At 40.1% G+C, this 24,768-nt stretch overlaps 1 protein-coding gene across 2 annotated transcripts in view; it reads right to left on the reverse strand.

The window, feature by feature from the left end:
- Positions 1-10,214, reverse strand: part of LOC131687741 (insulin gene enhancer protein ISL-2) — a 52,769-nt gene extending 42,555 nt beyond the window's left edge. The window contains exon 1 of one of the 2 annotated variants that reach the window (XM_058971832.1): positions 8,911-10,214. The gene's annotated coding sequence lies outside the window, so the exon portion shown is untranslated. The remainder of the gene's footprint in view (positions 1-8,910) is intronic. The other variant, XM_058971838.1, reaches the window with a different exon arrangement.
- Between the last annotated feature and the right edge of the window lie 14,554 nt (positions 10,215-24,768).

The raw sequence follows: 24,768 nt of genomic DNA on the forward strand, positions 1-24,768 counted from the left end.
TGATGATGATGGTTTGTTTACTTTTTTTCCACTGGTCCTCTTTGCTCGGGTGTTCTTACGTCTAATAGTTTCCGCCCCGTGTCCTCTTATCCCTGTGATGAGATAGTGAAGGAAAGAAAAGTGTGAAATAAACACAAAACATTTTCCAAGTTTCTCTTTGTTTTGCTTACAGCATCGATTAAGGCGCAAATTACGAACCAATCTGCCGTGCTAAGTAGGAGAAAGGCAATTATCCGGATCTTTGGCGGTCCCGCCCGATGCATCCGAAACCGTAAAAGTCGATTTGTCCAGACAATTTTCCGAAGCTCATAATTTCTGAATTCCCCCAACCGATTTCGTGTTTTTTTTTCTTACTGGGAGTAGAATAAAAATTACCATAATCTCTTTATAAATTACTCACCAGCAGCGCCGCCGCCGCGCTGGTCTGGTCGTATCTGAGTAGGCCCTGCGAAGTTGGGAGATTTTTTTTCTCGTGCACGTTTCCCTTTTTTTTCGCTCGCCTACTTTACTTTGCCAAGATGATATAGACGACGGCTGTTGCTTCTTAATCTGAATGGTATCTCACCCCTGCTGCTGCTGCTACTCGCGCGGATAGAAGCTGGTCCGGCTTTTGTGGAATGTGGCCGAACCGGAAGGGACGAACCTAGGAAGGAAGAAATCTTCGGACGGAATCATCCGGTCGGTGTGGAGGAGTCCATTTGGTGATTTGTCTGACTGATACTGGGTGCTGGTCCTTTTTTGCGACTCTATTTACTGTGAGATTACTGGGAGTCCTGTTGCGATTTGGAGTTTGATTTATGGGGAATAAGATGGAGGACTGCTTCGGAACAGGGGTATTGCGGTGTCCACAAAATTATGCAAAACTGGTATAAGTAAAGTCCATATCAAAGCACTATGATTTCGACTAGTGTATTACGCAAAGAGCTAATAGGAAACGTAGAAGCGATTGAGTTGTTAACAAGTTGATTAAAGAAAAAAGAGATATTTAGAAACAAAAATGTTAGAATTTGATATGAATCGTAAAATGCCACAGAACCTTATCTTCTTGCATTCTGACTACGGTCACAAAAGTTCCATTTTGTTCCTTATATTTTTTACATCGAAAAACTTAAAAATGTCCGTTCAAATACTAAGATTGTTTCCCTTAAAAAAAAAGTATAAATTGTTATTTTCCGAGTGCTACATTGAAAGTTGTAGCATTTATTGAATTGTTCGTCATATTTTCCCACAGTGGGCACGGAAAAATCTCCAATCGTAGTTGGCGGAGGTCAAAAATTGTCCAATTGATGTGAAATTTGGCATCTGAGCTTACTTTGATTTTTTCCACAATATGAAGGGGGGAGTTATGAAGGTCATCAAACGCCGGAGATAATATAGTTCTCACAAGTCTCCTATCTCATGCCTCCACGCAAGTCTAAGTCTATTGATGACATTTGGTCTTTAGATCTAGGCGTGAAAACACTACCGTAAAAATGAATAGTTGATCGGAGATCAGCTCCAATACGACTATATTCTGATTAGTGTCGATGACCAAAAAAAATTCGCCATGTTCAGTAATCAATATCTTCTTATTCTCTTCGATAGTCATTATTACCTCTCGCATACCCGTATTCTAACAAAAATTGCGATATGAAACATAGGAAATACTTTTTTGATCTATAATATTTCGCTTTATAATAACCGTTTGCCCACATTGCGAGTTATCGTTCGGTAGTTTCTAACCCAATAAATTTATAAATATATCGTAGAGTTGAAATAATGAAATCTGTCCAAATGCTCAATTGCGCAATTGCCTTTCTAGACAATACGGCCGGCTGTTTGGAGTTCAAATTGCCTTCGTTTAGAAAACATAGCTTACTCTCGGTAGCCGGCTGCCCAGAGTTTAAAAACAACTCAAAAACCCAAATAAGTTTTTTTTTCTTTTTCGAGTGACCATATACTCGAAGACTGACTAAAAAACTAGGCAATACATTATGCTTTACAGGTTGCATCACTTGCTTGGAGCGAATCCTAGACCTTATATCATGAATCGCCGTCTATCCGTCGTCTTTATCTTTCCCCGTGAACGATGGAGATGGAGGCGGCCAAAAAAAAGCGCGCCAGAATACGCAAGCGGCCACATGATTGTGGAAACGCATCAGTATACGCGAAATTACAAACACTTTATAGCATACGCGACATAAAAGTGCCCACGCGATAAAAAGAACACGTACAGCACCATACAAACGCTAGAGTCTTTCGCGATAACACAAACGCGGTTGCGAACGCTACCATTCAGGCCCACAATTTCGGAATGATACGAGCGAATGACCATTTGGTTAAAGACCTCAATACACAATTACAATTTCGCAATGATAAAAACTTCTCGGCGATTAAGTAAACCTGTCTGGTGTTGTGGGTAAAAAAATCGATGTTTTTTTATTAGCTATTTATTGTTTGTATTGAACCTCTACAAAAGTTTCGTGCATTTTCAGCGGCCAGGCTGACCTTCTTCGTTTTAATTAGCTATGCGCTTAAACAATTTCAATCTTTCGACAATTTTAAAAGCGTTATTCTCGAAATCGTATTTTTCGTTTGCAGACGCTTTTTCCTATTTTTATTTTTGCTTCATTGAGTAACTACAAGTCTAAATCTTATTGAATTTTCTGTTTCAGACAATTTTTTTAAGAGTTATCATGTCCGCCGTGGCGCTCCTCGACGAGGAAATGGTTGTACGTCTACTCTTCGAACGTTCGTATGTGTGGCTCTGCATAACTAAAAAAATCGTTCATAATGAATGTATAAATAAAACCGTAAAACAAAACTTTTGTTTCAAGCAATTTATCTCAGAGGCCCCCTTAACACTTACAAATTTATAAGCGCGGTCGCCGGCACCAACATATAAACGCCTGATCTCGCGCGATCATGCACCGTACGAGGGCTTCCATTCAAAAATATCAACATCAACAAATATCAGTGTGGCATACTTTGAGACTCCAGTGAGATGGGGGATCTCACTATTTGCCGTCAGTCGTCGTCTTCGTCGAAAAATAACACTCATATACGCACCATGGGCAGATACTCTGATAATATTGGGGAACCAACTCTTCTAAACCTAATGCTTGTTCACGTGAACATTCGCACACCCATGTCCGTTATCGGGCAAACACGAAAACGTCCTCTTGATGGTGACAGCTTCAGTACTTATAATTTGATAAACGCGATCGTGTCAAGCGTGAAAATATAAACGTTCGTTCTCACGCGGTCATGTGGTCTCCACATCCCACATCTGAAGCCTAAACTCAATATCACAATCAGAATCACGGCCCACTGCAATTGGCCTTAAGCAATTTGTTAGTGCGTGATATTTCCCATCTCGATTACGATTTTGACAGGAAGCCCTTGCAAGAATAGCAAGCACTACAGTTTTAGTTGGACCACACAAAAAATTGTAAATTTATCAACGCTGATTTTTTTTTAATTTCAATTATTACGCACGGCTCAGTGCGTTAGCTTGCCTGAACCGTGGGTCTTTTAATATTTGCAACGTGCAAATAAAAAATTGAATATAATTTTGATTTGTTACGACGCGTCGTGTTATTCTTTCTTGGTTGAGCTGTGTTCCCCCTTGCTGCTTCGGTCAGTTAGTTCGCTTGCTTTCGGTTGATTGCTTTGTCGTCCGTGCTGTCCACGCTGTTGCTGTGGTATAGGTTTTGTTCTGATTTTTTTTATTGAATCACTATCGCGTGTTCGTATTTTATGTCTCTTGCCTTATCATAGGCGGTGCTGGCTATTGATTTGGAGATAGGTAGTATGCTCAGCTTGACAACACTCAGATTTTATCGTACCAGCATTCGTTCCTAACGCCTGTACAGCAGCTACGGTAACTTGTGGTTTAGGTAACTGTTGTACAGGGTTTTCCGTAGTGTGCCGTTTTGTTATAGAGCTACCAGGTAGAGATCTGTCCGTCATATGTACAATGTGTGATTTGAGAATTGATGGCGCTTCATATTTGGTATTGTGGATGTAGACACGAATGAATAGGTTTGGTTAATTGAAAAGGTATGTTTTTTTTTATTTTGTTTCTTTTCAATCTAGCAGAAAACCAATGAAGTTTCATACTTAGTGATGTTTTCAAATCTTACAGTTGATCAAAAAACAAAAGTGATTTGAGTAAATTAATAAAAACTTTTCAAAATAATTTGACAATCATGAAAAGAACGATGTCATTTAGTACAACTATTTCGAACATAAAAATAGATAATCCGTAATATCAGGTAAATGTTCATTGCATTTGATCACCAGAAATGCGGTTTTCTTAGCGGCTGCTATTTATGATTTACGATAGGGAGTCGTTTGTTCATAGAACCCTCAGGCAGAAGTCTGTCCATAATAAGTGCAAAGCGTTGTTTGTGGCATTGTATTGTAGGATCAAGAAGGAAAGGCGAATTCTTTTCACTTGATCACCTAAGAAATTTCTAGGTATATTTTGTTCCTTGTCTTTTTGTAACTAATTTTACATTTCCGTATTTCAATATGAAACTTTCAACCATATTGCAAGTACACAATGTCAGATCATGTAATTGCATCTCGATTTTGCTATTATCCATATACGCGAGAATATTTATTCTAACGTTGTAAGTTGTTAGGCAAAATAGTTTTATTTGCCTGCGGAAATCTGCTAACAGTATCAATATTGAGTGTCTGATATGATGGATCTGGATAGAGGTGACTTAACTTCCGTAAGCCTAAGTTAAAAACACTTTGCAAATGTTCCACTTAGCGAATACACGGTCTAGTACGGAAACATCTTAAGTAAAGTGCCACGTTGTTTGACTAGAGTTCCACTTTTCGGGATTTGCACATCTCTATGCCAAACAATCAAAAGAATTGAAGTAGCAGTTTTCCTTGTCGTGGAGACAGTACACATCGGATATAAGGTTTGGACAATTTTGCAGAAATCTGCTTAAAAAATTAAATAGAAAAGCATTTGAAATACTAACTCCGATACAAAAAATCTTTTTTTTTTAAATTGGACGGTTAATTATTTTATAGTACTTCTCTAAAATAAATATGAAATATTTTGCACTACCTTTCTATTCGAGGCTTTTAGAGAACTCAAGCAACAATTGAAATCTTTGCAATATTTCAAGTCGTCTCTACTCGACAGATTTTACACTATGCTTTACAGGATGTCACCCTGAGATTTAGAAAAGTCGAGTTAGAGTCATGAAATTTTTACATTATCTTCCCATTAAGGAACTCAACATGATTTTGACAATTGTCATATGTAAAAAGGAAGAGTTCACTGAGCGTTTTAGGAGTGCCCAGAATAAACCCAATACGAGTTCAAGAAGAGTCCAATTAGAAATCATTCTTGATTCAATTTGAATCTAATAAGATTCCGAGAAGAATAAAAAATAATAGTCCAAGAAAGAATACAGAAAGAATTCAAGCAAAGTCCAAGGCGAGCTTCAAGATTCCAAGAGAAGTAAAGGATTGTCCGAAAAGAGTACAGTAATAGTTTATGAAGGGCACGCGAATAGTCATAAACGTGTCCATAACGAGTCAAAGAAAAATCCAAGCAATAAGAAATAACATTTAAATCGTTGCCCAGAATAGTTACCTACGTCAGCATGTATACGAAATCACAAATAGACGTAACGAAGTACATCTCGGTCTACGGAAAAAATAAATATATTCCAATAGTCAAATTGGTTGCTGGGGAACCGGTAAAAATGAGTTGACATTACCCTACATTGAGCTAGTCTAGAATTACAGTAAACAGAAATTATGCATCCCAAGATAATCGAAGGTGAAAAAATGCAAATGGATGTTGCCTTTATCCAGTTCGGTCATGTCAGGCATTCAGTGCTGATAACGTTCAATAAATTGCCCCAGACAGATTAACTTTGCATAACTACTGAAAACATGTGGCTGTGTGTGTGTCAACGCTAAAATGAAGATCGCCATTGTTATGGACGATTGGTAAATCGAGGTTCGGTTACATGATCTGGCACAACTTACTCGCAAAGTGGTCTCTAAAAGATTCATGCCGTAATTCGGAGAAGGGGAATCCATTACGAAGGGCACACGAAAAACTGCTTTCCAGCTATTTCAAATGCAATAAAATTGAACTAAACCGTTTTGCGCGTTAAGGGCACAAGACCTAATATAAATTAAGTTTTGCTTATTTGTGTTTCGAATTCATCTCGTCAGTAACTAGCACCATCTGGGTGTCTAGTTAGACGATGTATCTAAACTAGTACCCAAATTAGCACTAGTTAGACGCAAAAAAATTCCAAACAGTTCACACGACATATGTGAACGCCTAAAGCCACATGTCCCGAGTGATGTCCCGGGAAGCAAATATAGCTCTGGTTTGCTGACGAGAAAGCGAAGACGAACCCTTGTCTTTTGGTTCAAGAAATCAAACGCCTGGTATTATGCAATAAAATTGGACTAAACCGTTTTGCGCGTTAAGGGGTGTCTAACTAGTGCTAATTTGGGTACTAGTTTAGATACATCGTCTAACTAGACACCCAGATGGTGCAAGTTACTGACGAGATGAATTCGAAACACAAAAAAGCAAAACTTAATTTATTTCAAATGGTGTGTTTGTGGTTATATTGCCAGTTGACCGGTCCATTCCCTTCTGCCTGACCCTCTGCAGTACAAAACACAATACGGTAGAATCATTACGCAACTATTGCATATATTAAGGACAAATTAGTGCGTGAGAGTTTTGTGAAAAGATTCTGCTCAAAAACCGCTAAAAATTCAACCTTTATTTTGCATAAAGGAAAAAAAACATAACATAACCTAACTTAAATAAGTTGGATTTGAATGTATGGTATTCCACTCGTCAGTCTGTCTAACTGACGCCAATTTGGTGTTAGTTTGGATATATAGTGTAACTGACAGCAAGTTGGTGTCAGTTACTGACGAGGGGAATGCTAATAATTGCTTATCTACGGAAACTAAAACCAAAAACTGCGCCAAGTACCTCAAAGTCAACATCCATTACCATCAGTGAGGAAGCTAGCACTAAGCGCGAAGGGCTCACACTCGTGACACGTAAGGGCAAGAAGAGATGGTGAACATGGTAGTGGAAGGTGGCATGGAAATGAATGTTTTCCCGTCGTGTAAAAGGTACTCGCGCGCAATTGCAAATTGCGGCCATGAGTTCTGACCCGCAGCTCCGTTAAATTAACACATTGAGCCGTGCCTAATGAACGCAATAATAAAAATTAGATTTTTAGAGCTGTTTAGACTTTGGTGGTTGATTTCCGTCAACGTCTGCTAGTGGTCCAAAAATGGTGACATTTTAAATTCTGTGCATGACATTTTGAACCTCAAGCGTTCGCTTGAATTTAGTAATTCACGCGATTTTCGTAAGGTTACGATGTTCCGTGGACGCTTCCGATTAACGAAGAGAGTAATATAACTACTCGGGTGAGGGGATGAATTCTAAGCAATTTTAAACGTAATGCGCTATTCCGGAAAATACCCCATCGCTCAAAAATTTGGTGTCATTTGGGACCACAAAAAAAAATCGAAAAGTGTTGGAAAAGGACCTGTGAAGAGCCATTCTAGTGCCCGAGCTTGAAGGCGATACTAGTACTGACCCATTTTGACATTTGAATTGGGAGAAGACCCATTCATTTGTTAATTTATTTAAGAGACAAACCAGCGACTTGTTACCCTATATATCTCAATACCTAGGATAAAACAGACCAGCATATTTTATTAGGTAGTTCAGGAATTGGCTAACGGTTGGTTTCCGTCATCGTCTGCTAATGGGCGGTAGGGAGTACATTTCAATATACTGAGTGCACCACGCTATGTAACTCTTACTGCATCGTGTGAAAGACTCTGGTCGCTTAATTGAAGCTAAACATTGTCGACGAAAGTAATATAATATTTTCCATCAGATAGAATATCATTTTATTCAGGACGTTTCTTGTTTGTTCTATAAATCGAATCCTTGTGGGAACGGAAACTAAAAAACTAGCGAGAAGTCTGAATTATGATGTGTTACGCGAATGATGTTGAAATGAATTCGCGTTGCACTTATTTATAGATTCGAGTAATTTTATGGCATCGAATGAAATCAATTTTTAAACCATTCAAACATTTTTTACACGTTCATATGAAACGTAGTAGTATTGCAATATCTGCGTATCTGCTGTATATAAGACCAATAATGACATTATTTATAATGTAACAAAAAGCTTTAAATAGGGTGAAATAGGCATTGAGACATGTTCAAAGTTGGATATTTATGGGTGTTCAACATTGTATTGTAGTTTTCCGAATTTTCAACAAGCCCCAAATTAGCCCGGCTTAGCGACTAAATCCAAACAGACACACAACTTCTGTGAACGCCTGAAATAGTTGACTGAACTCGAGTGATGTCTCGGGCTGTAAGCACAGTTACTGGCGAGATGAATTCAAAACACAAAATCCAACTTCTCTATTCCGTATAATCTTTCTAAATTCGTTACAGTTGATATGCTTAAGTGTACTAGATAACCTTCCTGTACCCCCAAAAGTAGGCCCATTATAATAGGTTGGGTTTCGAATTCTACTCGTCAGTAACATCCACTTAATGCTAGTTAGATAGGCCCAAATTGACGCTAGACACTAAAATCCAAAAAGTCACACGTCTTGCCTGAACGCCCAAATAACTGACTGGTATCGCGAGTGATGTCTCGGTAGTAAGCACAGAAACTCTGGTTTGCTGATGAGAGATTCGAACCAAAACCGTCTTTTTGTATGAGAACCAAACGCCTGACACTATGCAAAATGTCCATTATATATTAACGAACCTCCCCGTAAAGAACATTCCTCCTTCGCGAGTACTAACTGTCCAGAAATAGCCACCACACCAGAAACGTAACACGTAACCAAATCGAACAAATCACTTACGGATAACTGACTGTTGGCAACTATCTTGCTGCTGCTGCTGCTGTTGTTGCTGCTGTAGTGCTGGTAGTAGCTGCTGGGGGGCTGATACGCACCGTAGACCGGTCGGCCGTAGCCGATACTGCGAAATTCCTTCCGCGTGGTGCCGGAGCTGGGGAACCTACCGACCGTGGGATTCGCGCGGCGTTGCTTCACAACCAACGACGCGGGGAAACACTGAAGAATGCCCGACCACGCTCTGGCTGCCGGGCTGGCTGACTGCGGTGATCGAATTACTCTGCGTTCTTCCTTTGCCGCGGCTGAGAAATGCTTTGCCTGGCTTGCTGCGTCGACGACTTCAAGCTTCTCAAATTTCCTCCTCCTTCGGTCGCGTTAGGTTTTCGCACACGGTTGCAGTCAGTGTGTTTGCGAATTGCGATGCAACCTTTTTTTGTTTGTTTGTTTGCTGCACTCCCTTTTGCTCGTTGGTGTTGTTTTCTAATTAAAATAACTCGCGAAAGTTTACTCTGGTTATTTTTTTTCTCAACGAATCTGCCACTCTAAACACTAATAAATTTTAGCACTGTGTTTTTGCTTCTCAAATGACACTTGACGCATTCCAGCGAGGAAGGAAGCTGCGCCTTCGCCGCGTACTGGCAAGAAGTGTCGTTTATCTCGACGGTACTTAAATATTTGAATAATTATAACATGTTTCGTTTATGGATGACTCCTCCGGTGGATCTTCTTCTTTCCTTGATGCGTTCGTTTGCGATGTCATTCATGAAAACGGCAACATTCACAGACACACGTTTCAAGCCTCTCGGACCATGTGGTTATCGCGAACTTAATTAAAAATAAGAAAACAATCTCCCCGCTGTAGCTGCTGTTGCTGCTACTGTTGCGCTAGGCTCGTAGCCTCTTCGCCACGAATCCGACCTTGCGGCTAGAGTTATAAATTTTGTTTAATTATAATTGCGCCCGGTGATAAATGATAATTAATTAGACGAATCTGGCGCATTCACTCACGTTTGTTTACACACACTCTTCTCCCGTCGCCAATGATGGCGCTTTGTTTTTTTTTTCAGTTGACACTCGTGTAAATACACGTTAGTAGAAATCTAAACACCACCTGTTTTTCTATCGACGTAAAACAACCGGTAACTAATCACACTTCCCGGTAGAAAAAAAATATGGGCGTTTATTTTTCTGGCACGACTAGAAAACCGACTTCCGCTTGGTGTGACGTTCCAACGTCAACTGCTGGGCTGAGTAGAGACTGACAGCCAACTGAACTGACTGACTGAAAACCGAACTGAGAGCGGCGCGTTATCGCACACCGGCCTACTGCTATGCAATCCCGGCTACTCACCGCGGTACCGGTTCGCTCACTGCAACGCCGGTAGAGTATATATAAGCGAAGTATATAAGGAGAGTAACCGAACCGCGGTCTCTCCGACTGTTGTTGCTTTTTCGACGGTGGTTTTTGAGAGCGAGAGCATGCGTTATGTGTATAGGTTAGGTACAGATGATCAACCATCCAGATTGCTTTTCCACACTTTTCACTCTCCTTTGCCTGCTTGCTGCCTAGGGGGTGGTGATGGTGACTGGTGGTTCGAACGACGGATTCGTGGGTGGGAAAAGGACCAACAGTGAGCTCGAAACGAATAACGGCTCATGCTCTCGGCGCTGATATGTTTATGCGACGAGAAGGTGGGACAAATCGCGCTCGATGACACGTGACTCGGCTTGACGGGATCGGGACGTCGGGTGTTCTGCTGATGGGTACAGACAGGGGCTGGGAAGCTACTTACTACGTACTATTCTGGTTGCTCTGGTAGCTGATGGCCACTTACTTGAGGGAGTCAGCTACTGTGTTATAGTGGTTAGATTGAGAGATGGTTGCATGAAAAAACGGACCACACATAGTAGCTGAGCGTAGGAAAGTGGAACACGGGACTGGATGATGGGTAATTTTTTGACTTTGGGTGTGTTTTTCACACTTCGGTAGGTACTAGTGCTCTAAAATGACGGTCCTTTTCGTTAAAAGTTGTTAAACAATTCGAGAAAAATCTATAAAAAATCTTCGTGATAAAAATTCAGACTTTTTCAAACATGAAAAAAAAATATTTCAAACTAATATGAACGTTATGATTTTAATTTCACGCTTCCATCAAAAATAGATTAATTTTAAGTCATAGATTTCTTTCGACTTCGTTTCATAATTTCGACTTCGTTTCATTCATAGATTAGATATTAGCTAAAATTTATTAATTGGCACGCAGTATAATTTACCGATCAGGCAAACGATCCCTGTCAAAGAAGGCGTAACTAAACGCAAAGGATATCTGATACGAAATGGAAGGAATACACAATTATGTCCCGTTCAGTGCGATTACCATTCAAAATCATAGCTTACTGGAATGAGGTGTAATTAAAACAACTAACTTCGTACTTCTGTAGATCAATACACGACGAACTCGAATCGATGACCACACCATCGATCTTAACATTGTGAGCGGGCATGTGGACAGTAGTCACTTAACAAAAACTTGTCGCCAGCAAGTTCCCATTTCTACTGCTATTTAAAGTCGGGTTCAAAGCGATGTCGCTGGAGAAAATATGCTTTGGTCGGCATCGAGGGGTAACTCAATGCACTGGGAACTAGCGGTTAATGGCACGGACACTTTTTCTTTGAAATGTTTCATTGAGTGTCAGGTCGTGTAGTTGGCAAAAGACTCCTTTTTCTCTATTTTTCCTTGATTTCTGTCCATCTCCTTATTTTATTTCTTACCGAACACGACCGTATACTTGCTCTCTAAGGCCACGTTATCGCGAGCAACTTAAACGGGGCAGCGGACAAATCGAATACTACATTATGAAGAAATGAAATCGAAACGATTACGCCGTTCTACTAAATGTGCAACCAGTCGCACCATTTTAGTCGCTATACAGAATTTGTTATTGGTGTCTGTTTGCTGTTTCGTCTCGTCGTGTCTACCCGTACATACAGATCAATTGGCAATTTTATAGAGCGACCAAAATGCTGCCGCTGGTTGCACCATCTAGTGGTAATGAACACAGTAAAAGAGCGAAAAATTGCAAGCAAAAGTTCATAGATAAGTGATTGTCTCAAATTTAGCATTATAGGTTAAGAAATGGTTCATGTTAGCCACATTCTCACGGATCAAGCGCCGTTCGAAATGACGATGGGAAGGCATTTCGACTGGTTACAAATGTAACGGACTCCATCTGGTCATATTGTGACATGATTCTTAAAATGAACTTATCGGACGGAACGTGTCGTACGACGTGTTGCAGGCTGTGCAGCCCATGAAAGTTTCATTCGTCTGCTAAACTATTCAATGTTATCAGTACAGAATTGTGAACATGATAGAACTGTATATAGCTGACTAACGCTACGTACGCTCACCTTCCAATAAATGTGCCACCTCGCGAACAGAAGGACGGTCACGGCAATGTTTAAAAGCAACAACCACTGTGTCCCACTTTGTTTCTAAACCTCACTCACCTCTCAACCAACGGAAAACGATTACCCCAGTCATTTCGTCGAACGGTTCATTTTGCCGAATAAAGATTTCCACCTCGAACGGTTCCGAAAATTGAATGGCCGTGCAAAACTGAATAGAATACATCGCTTTGCACTTCTTATAAATAAATCGGCTCAAATCGAACGTTCTCTGTTTGTTGTCATCCATCCCTTATTTTATGCAGTCTGTTTATTTGGTAGAGCACGGTGTATTTGCGCTTTACATTTATTAAAACTAGAGAGTCTTAACAGTATCAGAAAACTACATTTAAAGACAACTAGATTTTATCTTAAAACTGCGGAACAAGTTTAAGTAGTCTAAATCTTAGGAATATACATGAAGAATCATTTGAATTTGTATTGTAACTACGGGAAATACAACTTGGCTTTTTTAGTTCTTGAAAGAATGTAATTTAATAAAATAAAAGAAAACCGATTTACTTCAGAAAGGCTCGAATCGAAACGTTAGGAGATTTTCTTCGAGTTCAGAGGGGATCCAATAACTGAAACTTTGCGTCACAATATTCGGCATACGTCCAAACAACATGCTCAATGTCGTGGTAACCATCACCATAAGCGCTGATGCTGTCTTCCACAAGTCCAATTCATCGCAGATGCGCATCCAACGTGTAATGCTCCAGGACATAACACGAAAGGAATTGGGTATAACAGAATGTAGCTAGCGGCCAAGCTCCCCATTGCTCCACGAGGATTGCAAGCTTTTGAGTGTCCTCTGATTTTCCTGTTTTTCGTTGTATTTGGCCTTTCTCAAATGTCATCTTAGTTACTGATCGCAATGGAGCAACGCGAAGGGACCCAAACGAAAGATCCCTAGTAGCATTTCTAGTTTTATAGCATACTACAAATGCAATCTAAGTTTTGAGGAGAGCTTAAAGAGTGCCTTAAAAACTTCATTTGTTAGTAGGGTAACAAATGAAACTGGACGCATGAAAGCAATGCAAATCCTTTGATCCTGATTTGACAGGTAACAACTTCAACCCCTGGTGTCGGAGGAGTGGTTGATTCGATGTAATGACCCGCAGTACAAAGATTCGAACTGGTAGACGAACCCAATTCAAAAGAACAAAGTGTGGCAAAACTGATCCAGCGAAGTTTACACGAAACGAGACCAATAGAGAATACACACAACCAAAACATTCACTATCATCGCGTTACCACGTGATTTGACAACGCGATACTCAGTCATAACCGACACAACTAAGGTTCGGCCAGATAAACTGTGAGTAACTTTGAGTAGGCAATCAAGACTGCTCGTGGCAAGTTCTTTTCACGCGGGAGCATCGTGTTTACGTTCCTGCAACAGCAGTTAAGATCCATAGAGTAATCTTCCAGATGGAAGTCCAACCGGCGCAGAACTTCTGAAGTATGGATTTGGAACTTTCATGGGTCTACCTCATGCTTCAACAGATCCTCGCCGGTTGGACTTATTAGGAAATACTCCATCGAGTTTAACTGCCTTTGCAGGTTCGTAGACACGAAACTCCCGCGTGCAAAGTTTGCAGCAAGCAATCTTGTCTGCCTGCTCAAGGTTGTCAAATCTAGCGATATCGCGACGATATTGATGATATGTTTTTGTTTTGGTCCGGAGGAAGATAACGACTGGACCAGCCGAATTGTGTAGACATTCTTTGTACCGAATGGCTCTGAATATCTCGCTCTTTTCCCTACCCGTGGAATTCGGTAGACACTATGATTCAACCCGCGAAAGGAAAGGAAATAAATTCAACATAAAGAAGAAAAAATCAACAATAGATGAAAAGGGCACCTGTAGCACCAGTCGACCGTTAACAGAGTGACAATAACTTGATATTATCCAGCGTACTGTAGATTTGGCACTGCGGATAGAATCACTCTTAGAACAATACACGAATCCAATTTTGATAGCGAAACGAAACACACAAAACGGAATAAAAACTGGACCATCTTGGTCGACATTTTACACGGTTCTGACAGGTGCACATTGTCGTTTGCGCATATTGATTTATATAGTTGGTTATTAAAGGAGAAGGAGCTCAATGAAAAATCTGGAAATTTTTTTAGAATACCTGGGTCGTCAAGAAACAGAAACTGTTCGACTATGATCTCATCAGCAATCCAAACTTCTCTGCTTACGAGATATCATCCGTGATTAGTTATTTGCTTCTGGACACACGTAGTGTCACGTTTCGGATTTGACCTCTATCTAAGCAACCAAGTCGTTTGTCAACATGGTACTAATAAGTCGAAGTCGAATCGTAAATTCATGCTTTACCCTGTAGAAGTAGACCGATGTAAACATAGGAGCCCTGCAACGTTTTATAGTTAAGTCTAATTTCGCAGTTCCAGAATATGTTTGAAAGATGAAAATTATCGACATGCACCAAAAACTTTCTGATCTGGCAGGCGATCTTCAGATGGGGTGAAATTGGTACTCTGTGCATCTCTTCTAGAACAATAAATGATGAGGAACACTAGAAAAAAAGTGCCTTCATTATCGACTTTGTTATTCATAAGTTACCAGTCCTGTCACTACGTTTCAATTGTATGAGACCAGGATTTTTTCCTAACGTGAAATCACCATCAAATTTACCAGAGATCTTCTCAGCTCGAAAAAAATCGAATTTTATGAAAACTTAACTGTATTATGTGGGTTAATGAAAAACAATACGTGTGTTACGTACTAAGCTGTATGACGGATGCAATATAGTCTTAGATCATATACTTTTTGAAGACGTTGCTTTATGCTGTTGTGTGCTTCTTTCCGACTGATTTCATGACGCCACCCACGTCACGTTTAGGTACGACCAAACCAGTGCCAAGAGGGATCAATTAAGTTTATCTAATGTGTTTTTGATGGTCACATCATTAGTATTTCGAATAAGAATCACCAGATAGCATCGATTCATTATTAGAATGGTTACCTCATTTCCCGTATCCGATTGGAATGGCCCACGTAACCAGTAACCGTTAAAAAGTAGTCTTGTATCTGCTTTAAAGCAGCGTATAGGGTAGCCTCTAGGAATCAGTGAATCCTCTAATCGAATAAATGCCAGAAAATGTGAAATACTGTACTACCGCTATAAGCATAAATGTCCCATGGTCTATGGGATTCCCTATACACATGGGACAATTATGCGTAGAGCGGCAGTGTACTATTGTCGTGCAGAGATTGACAGTCCGTTTTCTGCATTTCTAATGCTATTATGAAGCATCAATGTAGAACTGTCAAATTTACAAGTCTATTATCTAGTACTACTAATGCTATTGTACAGCTTGAGTTGACTGTCATTTTCCGCAATGTTTTGCAGCGCTTGTTTATGTTTCTTTTTCTATGTGATGAACAGAAACCGGGGGAAATTAAACTGCTGTTGCAATGATATTAAATGAATATTATAATCCAGAACTTAGCTCTCACATGATATGAATAATGATTCATGAAAATTACGTTTGGTGTTTCTCGAGCAGAGGTAGACATCACAGTAAGTACGCTCTTTACGCTATTTTGGGTGTTGTCGAATGCTAATAAATTTGTCGAATATAATTCCGAAGAAGCGAAGTATATCAATAACAAACACAGCATTACATTAGCTTTTATTGCTTTCATATTTGCTCTATAACAGCACCACATGAGTCTACTTTAAAGGTCCTTGAGCCTTGTACGCGTTATATCAGCTTTATCTTTGTATACAGAACTGACAAGAATGCTACATTTTACCAGTGATTTTTACGCATTTACAATGCTAATGTATTACTTGAATGCATTGTAAATGCTGATAGGGGGCTTTCATCCAATATTAGGGCTAATTTATAGCAAATATAGTGCAATGGCGTAATGCATATGGTTGTTGTCGAGTCTTTATTCCGTTCGTCAAAGACAGCGGCATGTCAATTGGATGGAGGATGTCCCAAACGATTATTGTGCCGAATCGGCAAAATCCCCTCTAGAACGATAACTCTGCGATGTTGATGTTTAGCAGAATAGTAGAGAAAGAAGTAAGTTCAAGGTGAAGGAAATTCGTTTCAGATGTTACGCTGGCAAAAGTAACAGGAGTTTAATCAGCTAGATTGCGACGGGACGTCGTCAAAATGCAAATTCCACAACTAATTTAGTTATAGTTTTTCTGTCCTTCGCACAATTATTCTTAGGGGAGAAATATAGCGTAGAAACTGATAATTTGGCACTATAATATGCAAGGCAAATGCGCATTGTTTGGCCCTTAGGAGGATATTGCTTGATGTTTCTTGTTATCAGCCAATGAATGATCTTTGTTTAAATGGACCTTTCAAAGAGCTAGTAACGTACTTTTCTTCAATAGTAGACGGTGCAGGTTGGTACAGTGTCGGTGGCCTTCGACTGCCACACTCCATTCTCTTTGGTTCAGATGTCTTCATAATTGGTTGGTGGATGCGTGTTCCTACGTACGACTGAATTGATCAATTCTTTTCGGTGGGTAGGAGGTAATTTAGCCCCTGGTTTTCACTATGAGTGTGACAGCTATTTTTTTCTTGACAAAAGAAATATAGATATGTGAAGTTTTTGCCCTGACGTATGCTTCAAACTCTTGTTGGAAAAGGTGTATTACATGTTCTTAGTATTTTTTGACGAACAGCGTGATTCTTCAATACATAATCGATGTTATATGATATTTACTGGCGATTTTAACACGAGGTTCAAATTCACAAGGAGTATAAGGAATATGTGCTTACTGTACCCGATCATTTTGCTGGTTGGGATGATCCTGTAGCAAGAACATTTTTTCGTTCGAAAACAGAATTTCATAGTGCGCAGTTTGCGTACAAAACTAACAGGTGGTGGTCTGATTGTCATAGGTTCATAGCGTAGTCTGTGCACAGAAGGTACCATGTTGCACGATCACGAAGGAGGGAATGGGGCGGACTAATTGCAGTCTCACCACTCGAACACGGTTGCTATTGACTGGAAGCAGATTGAAAAAAACATAGTTTCGGACGATGTAAAAATATTATTATATCCAACACGTAATCCATTATCAAAGTTTGTTATTTTCTTCGAAAAAAATGGTAAGAATTTCTTTTTTTTTCATTAAGATAGTGCTAGAATGTATAAAGTAACACTTATTAATTAGCTAACAACGTATAAACTGTAACTACCCAGGTAACCAATAAGCATGCAAAATGCGCCTTAACGGCTACCTGTTATTCATTTAAGTCGTTTTAAATGCTATTTAAAAGTTGCTTATGGCAATATATACTACATTACTGCTGTGCCATAAAAATGCTTCTTTATAGCTGTTGTGCATTCAGAATGCTGCTTACCGGCAAGAAGTTTTTAAACAGTATTTTGAATGCTGATTAACAACAACTATGCATAACGAATGCTAATATACTGCAAGAAGCATCTGAAATGCAAATTATATGCTACTTTACTGCATGCACTAATGTCTACTGGTTACCTGGGTAGGTTCGGAAAAGTTTACAATCGAGGGAATCTACAGACGGAAAAAATCGCTAAACTACATAATATGTTAGAGGAAAATAATTGAACTAATATTTGTATCCCAATTTTTTTAATTGCTTCGATCTACACAAAAAATCTGATCCCAAAAGTGTTCTTGGGTTGTACCGAACAATGGTAATGCCACAAACACGTGGAAAAGACTGATATTTAAAATATTTGTCTTATAAATTAAAAAAAACAGATATTGGCCAAAAATATTTTCCCAATCTACTAGTATTTTCTAGAGTTCATTGACTGTAATAGACCCAGTTTACAGGTGATAAAATTCTACTGTATTAGTGTACTGGATGTTTGTGAGAATATTGTCCATTTTAAAGTTGCCATTGCTCAACTAGATACATCTTTCACACGCTTCCCGGAAGCTGAACGTGATAGACTCTTCAATCAGAAGCTTTCCGTAAAAACGACATCCGCCGCCTGCCATGAATTCTGTTTCTATTCACAATCACCCGACCGCATCGGGTTAATTTCTGGGATAATCTGCTTCTAATAGCACACTCATCCTACCATAGAGCTCAGAAGGCAACCCACTACAATCCTGTTGATGAACCGTTTCCCCTCGGAATCCACACCCAAACTTCGCTTACCCAAAATGCGTGCGCGGCGGCAGCTTTTGACAATAAAAACCCGACCGATAGCGATCTGTGTGCCTGTGCGCGAGAAGGACACCCGAATCGGACGCGTGTTCATTTTTAATGCAATAAATTGGAAATTTTTCGTCAGCACAAAACTACTGATGGCGATGTATGCGCGTATATGCATATCAAGATCAAAAGCCACACGCGTCGTTCGGGGCGAGAATATCGAACGAATCGGGTCACAGACTGTGGGGACGTAACACTTATCGAGTTTTGACATAAATAAAAGATGGTGTCAGATCGCATAGAAGAACATTACTGAGAAACGTCAGAAAAGCTAACCCCTGTGGTTTGGGCAGCTGTCAAATCCTTTCAGGACCTATTTACAGTATCGTAGAAAATCATTTAAGAATCGTGATAAAATTTCATGTCTTGCAAAAATAACTTTTAAATTATAAAGAAATGATTTTATTCTTCATTCAATGACCCAAAAGAGTAATGTCTGCTTGTCCTTTGCAATCGGTTATGAAATTAGCACCACACTCGCCCCGCCAAAGTGACAAAAATCAAACCGTACATAACGTTCTCTACTTTTGAGTAGAAATTATAAATTACACTTATTTCCGAGTGTGGAACTCTGGCCGATTAAAGAGAGACGCGAGGTCGGGTAACCTCAAATCAGCGAGGGGTTGTCCACAAAGAAATATAATTAAACCCATATTTATATAGGGGTTAGAATCCTCTACCCTACATATACACGACGGATGCCAGTTTGCCTCTTCGGCCGGGCCTACACGATGCTCCCTAACATTATTGAGTCAAACACAGGAGGAAGGAGGAAAATCCGTAACAACAAAGCAAGCGTTTCGTCTGAAATCAGAGCGTCTCGACACTGCTGTGTTTTTTTTATTATTTAATCAAGCGATTACATCGCGGCCTACTGCCTCCGTATACAGAGATATGTTTCGCAGTTTTTGGGAACTGGGTATCAGGACGAACAGGAACAATAGAACAGTTGAAATGCTGCTGATTGGTGCCGAATAGATGGTTTAAATTAGGTCGTCCGTAGGCATCTGTTTTTTTTTCGCCTTCTTCTTCGCGTTCAATGGTCGGTTTAATTAAGGTCTAAATTAATGAATCGCACCCAGCCTGCCAGTCCTGCCTGAAAGGAAAACGTGTACAAGTGGGTACCTGCGGTGGTTGGTCTTCCAAAGGGATCATTAGGGATAAGTTGTTCCCGGGGTGGTGCTTTAATTGCAAGGATTATTATTTTCACAACTGATCTCGGCGGTGCTTCGGTATGGGCATATGGGTTGTACAATTAGTTGTGATGTGATGAATATGAGGGTATACATCAAAAAGGAATTTGGAAATTGGACCTGTGGCTTCCCCCAACACACGTTTTATGGGTTCTTTTTGAGCTAATTTTCCGAAGAGGAAATACCCAAGTAAGATTTATCAATCATCTTAACCATATATCGAGAAAAACAGACAACAATGAAACTCTTCAATGATTTATTGATTTGTTCTAACTTTATACACCTTATCGCCATCTTGTTTGGTGAGTTTATCGCTGATGGAAAACGTTCCACTATTTTTACTTTATAATAGATATCTTCAATGTGGAAAAAATATCTCATTCTTTCGTATACATCGATAGCACATGTTCTCACTGTTAGAATTTATCCCAGAAAATTCGAAAATCCTTGGAAGTTATATTTACTATTTCTCTGGACTTGGGAATCCCGAAAAAATGCAATTGAATTTTGTTCCAAACGGAATATAGTAACCTATATTGCTAGAGTTGTGAGGAAATCTACCATTAAATATCAGAGTGACAGCGATGATCTGGATGGAAGATGCCTTCGAACTGGTTGAATGGCCTCATATACCTTTTCTATGAGAAGAGGTGCGTTCTTGAGTGTAATAACTATCAAGGTACATATAGCAATTCTCAATACCGCATGTAGGATACTCTTCCATGTTTTGTTTAGCAGGCTGCGCCAGTTGGCTGAATACTTTGTCAGCGAGCAGCAAAGCGAGTTACGAGAAGGATGATCAACGACGAACCAAAAGTTTATACTACAACAAAATCTGGATAAATTTCAAGAATACAGCATACTTATCATCTATGGGCCATATTATCACAGTCACGTCACCTAGTGACTAGAAACAAATTTCCTTCCAGTCACTGGGTGATGTAACCGTGAAAATAGGGCCCTATATGTGGATTTCAATGCCGCGTACGATTCAATGCAACGATACGAACTGTGACCGAAAATGTGAGACTATCCGACAAAACTGATTAAGCTGATGAATCGTATGACAATGGGTCAAGCTAAAACGTGACGTAATTTATTTTTAACGCAAAAAAAAGAATAATTGGAGACTTACTAGAGAAGGGTCGTTATTAAAGAAATTTGTGATCATTTGAGGCATTTGGGGAGTCAATTTCTGCGTTACGTAGTTTATGATGGTACCCAATCTCTAACAATAGCTTGAAACACTACTGCCATGTAATGTATGTCGTGAGGTAAAAAAACAGCTGCGCTGGTTGTTATATACACCGATTTATCTATGATTCGCCAGATTTTTCATCAAATGACAGATTTGTGACAATATTTCAAAAAAATCACAGATTTTTGGATATATTGCGATTATTCCACAGATTTTTTTGGAAATACCACCCATTTACATATTTTGTTTTATTTTAGGAACCATAGATGGTAAAAGGAGTTGTTGGAATGGAACACGGTTTACGCTTTTTCTTCTGTCCACCTTAAGCTTCTCAGGTTGGACAAACGCATTCCATGTTTTTCTCCTCGACGAGACGAATCAAACCTGAAAAAGCACTCGACGCTAACGCTACATTCACGGCGTGAACGAAATTAATGAACGAAAAAAGAAAAATTCGACAGTGAATAACTAACACGTCCTTACAGCTCTTAACAAAAGGCGAGGAATCAGGTAACAGTACAAAGAAAGTATCGGAAAATAGTGTCCGTAACGTTTTATAAATGGCTTAATAAAACTAATCATACTTCCCTTGTTACAGTGCCTGTTCCCGAGGAAAGCAGATATGGGAGTGCTGCCGGTCTAGCGACATACCACGCCTATGATATTTGGCTTTATCCCAGTGAGCAAATTTTCTGGCAGACACCGCTGTGCTATATTTCTGTAGGGCGAACTCGAATTCGCTCGCGTTTTCTGGCAAATTTTGATAGGAACCGAGCAAAACCCTGGCATAACTCGGACATAAACTGTGCAGATCCTGGCAATTCCTACCTGGTAGAATTTAGCACGAATCGAGCGAAACATCTGACAAAGATGTGGCAGGAAGCGTGCAGAGATCTTGGTCTTAAATTTCTGGCTGGATTCTGGATAAAAGTGAGCAGCATCGGTTGGTTTAACCGCTTCTGCCAGAAACGGTTGCCAGAATTCTCGCACAAATTGCGCAATATGCTCGCAGAAACTCTGCCAGCATCAATTTCGCTTTGCTCAAGTTTTGCTAACTTTCTGCTTGCAACGCTGACCGGGATGAAGACAATTTTGGATCAAAACAAAAACAAAGCATATTGGAAGTTGAACGGATCGGAAATTTAAAAGGTGTGGTACCAGACGTGATGAATGGTTCCACGGTCGTTGCGTGGGATTTCAATCAGTGGACGAATATTCCAAAATGAATTGGTACTGCCCGACGGATGACTGTCAGCTACAGGCCGATAATCGTCGCAAAAAGCTGGACGAAATATCCACGAAAAAGAGAACTAAGAAGACTCTTGCAACGGATTATTGTTTGGATAGATCCAGCGTGATGGGGATCGCAGGGATCGCTCGAGAGTGCCCTCTCGTAGCCTCCCGATCTTTTCGAATCGCCAGTGCCTTCGTAGATGTCCATCCTTGGAGTGTCAAACCTGTTGTTACGTTAACATTATGTAAGTTTAATTTGATGCAATATGAGGGATTTGAAGGGAACGTGCAGATACGCAGCCACAGAAATCATGACAGACGGCAAATGCAAACTGCGCGCAATGTCAATTGTTGGCAACAATGAGTCGATAAACGTCAACAAAACAGAATTTCCAGACTGTGTGAGAATGCGGACGTATCCGCAACATTACCCGTTGTAAACCATACCAGGAGTAAAACCGGAGTATAAATTTACCGGCTGATGCAATCAGGTCCCAGCGTGAAAGTGTCAAAAATACAATCTCTGCCACCAAGTGAAAACGCGTGATCGTGTCATGATAAAAGAATCGGAATGCTCACGGTGCTGTAAGCGCGAAGGTCGTCACGAAGACCAGCACGGGATTAAATGCAGCAAATTGTCGCGGAGAAGTCGCTACCCAGGAAGGAAACTACCCCATGCACTGGGTAAGTCTGCACCGTCTCCCTAATAGCTCCTGTACCTTCTTTGGTAACACAAATGGTCCGGATGTCGAGGAGACCGGCACATGGGCGGTTCATTTTGGGTAGCTAGCCGTAAGCATGGACCGTGGATTACAGCACTGTTCAGTTCTAGAAGGCAAACTAAAAGTGCTAGAACGGGAGCAAAAAGGGGAAAAGAGCAAGCGATAGAGATTGAACGAATCCTAACGGAAAAACAGCTGGTGATGAACCGAATCCTGAAGGAGAAACGATCGAAAATAGATTAAGTGTTGAGAGCAAGACAGGCTAACCAAGAGGATGAAGTGTATGAGGAAGCATTGAAACAAAGGATGGCTCATGTGGACCGAAGGTTGGACGGTTTGAATTCGGCAAAACAAAAAGCTGACCCTTAAAGACGACGACCCGGTAGAAGACTTCTCGGGTGATTTAGCACGATCTGTCAAACACAACAAACAGCAACGAGGAACAAACAACAATGATGAAAAGGAGAGAAGTAACTTAAACAGGATAACAAGTGTCCATACAGTTAAACCGAAACGGAAAAGATATATGGCGACGAAGGGTGTTTCCGTTTGTAGGAGCGGATCCAGAAAAAAAATTCGAAGAGGGTCCAAAATCTCGACTTTCAAATGTTCATTGTACAATAGGTAATATGTAATACCCTTATTTAATTAAAATTGGTTTTGGTAATCGAATCTGGTTGGGAATGATTTTGAACTTAGAATGAATTTAAAATAGAAACTATTTTAAAATTTCTCAAGAAGTTAAAAAATTTCGGGAGGGGGGTCCGGACCCCCAAGACCCTCCCCCTGGATCCGCCACTGGTTTGTTTGAGCTAGATTTCGACTGTGGTTCGGAAGCTCCAGAGGATTCATCAATAAACGTTGCTCAGAAAACCGTAATACCACGAGAAAGAAAAACGAGGTGAAAGACGGAATACAAAGTCAGCATTCACGGGCTGAGGCAACTGCAAGTGGCTGCAAGGTATCATGAGGAAATGGATTTTCTCCGGTCGCCCCAAAGAATGACCGCTATTTGTCGGAACATATTAAGCGCCAACTGAAGCTTGTGGCTTCACGGACATCGAAAATCTGGCAAGATTACAATAAAGCTAGAAGGGTTCTGCAGTGGACAGCGTACGCGGTCAACCAACGGTACGACCGTCTTGAACAACAGTGCTATCTGGTGAAAGTAAGAGGTCTGGAGTCTCCGTATGATTGACAAGCTCCATCTCATTCGGAAACGCAATAAAACTGCTTCCAAACTACTCATATGGGATGCAACTTAAAAGCAAGCTTCATAAAACATTAAATCAAGATCATCGGCCAGACATTTATGTGATTACGAGTGGCTGTGTTTTGTATGACAACACACACGTAACGGTGGACGTGGAGCAAGTTTTTGGAGGATTTAAATAATGTAGCAACGGATCCATATGGAGCAAAAGCTCGCCCAAAAATATATGACTCAGCAAGCGATTTGTACGTGAGTAAAGCATTCACCAAAAAGGTTAATAAATACACAAATAATGCTCGGTTTAAAAGTTGAAAAAATCTTCTGGCGACATCAATTAAGTGGTTATTATGATTGCCATTTTAAACGTCATTTTCTAGAAGTTTCAAGCAAATCAGCTCCAAACGATTGTGTTAAAAAACGATTCTTTTGTTTTTATGTGAACAGTTTTAAAGGACTACTGTTCGGAAACCAATATATCTTTACATTCCAGTTTATAAAAACATTAAGGTTACCAGATTACAGCCTAATTGTTGTTGAAAAGTTGCATTTTAATGTTTCGTGTTCCGCTCGTCAGTAACTGACACCAACTTGCTGCCAGTTTTGGTGTTAGTTTGGACATATCGTCTAACTGGCAG

Source organism: Topomyia yanbarensis, chromosome 1, assembly GCF_030247195.1.
Source record: "Topomyia yanbarensis strain Yona2022 chromosome 1, ASM3024719v1, whole genome shotgun sequence".
NCBI lineage: Eukaryota > Metazoa > Arthropoda > Insecta > Diptera > Culicidae > Topomyia > Topomyia yanbarensis.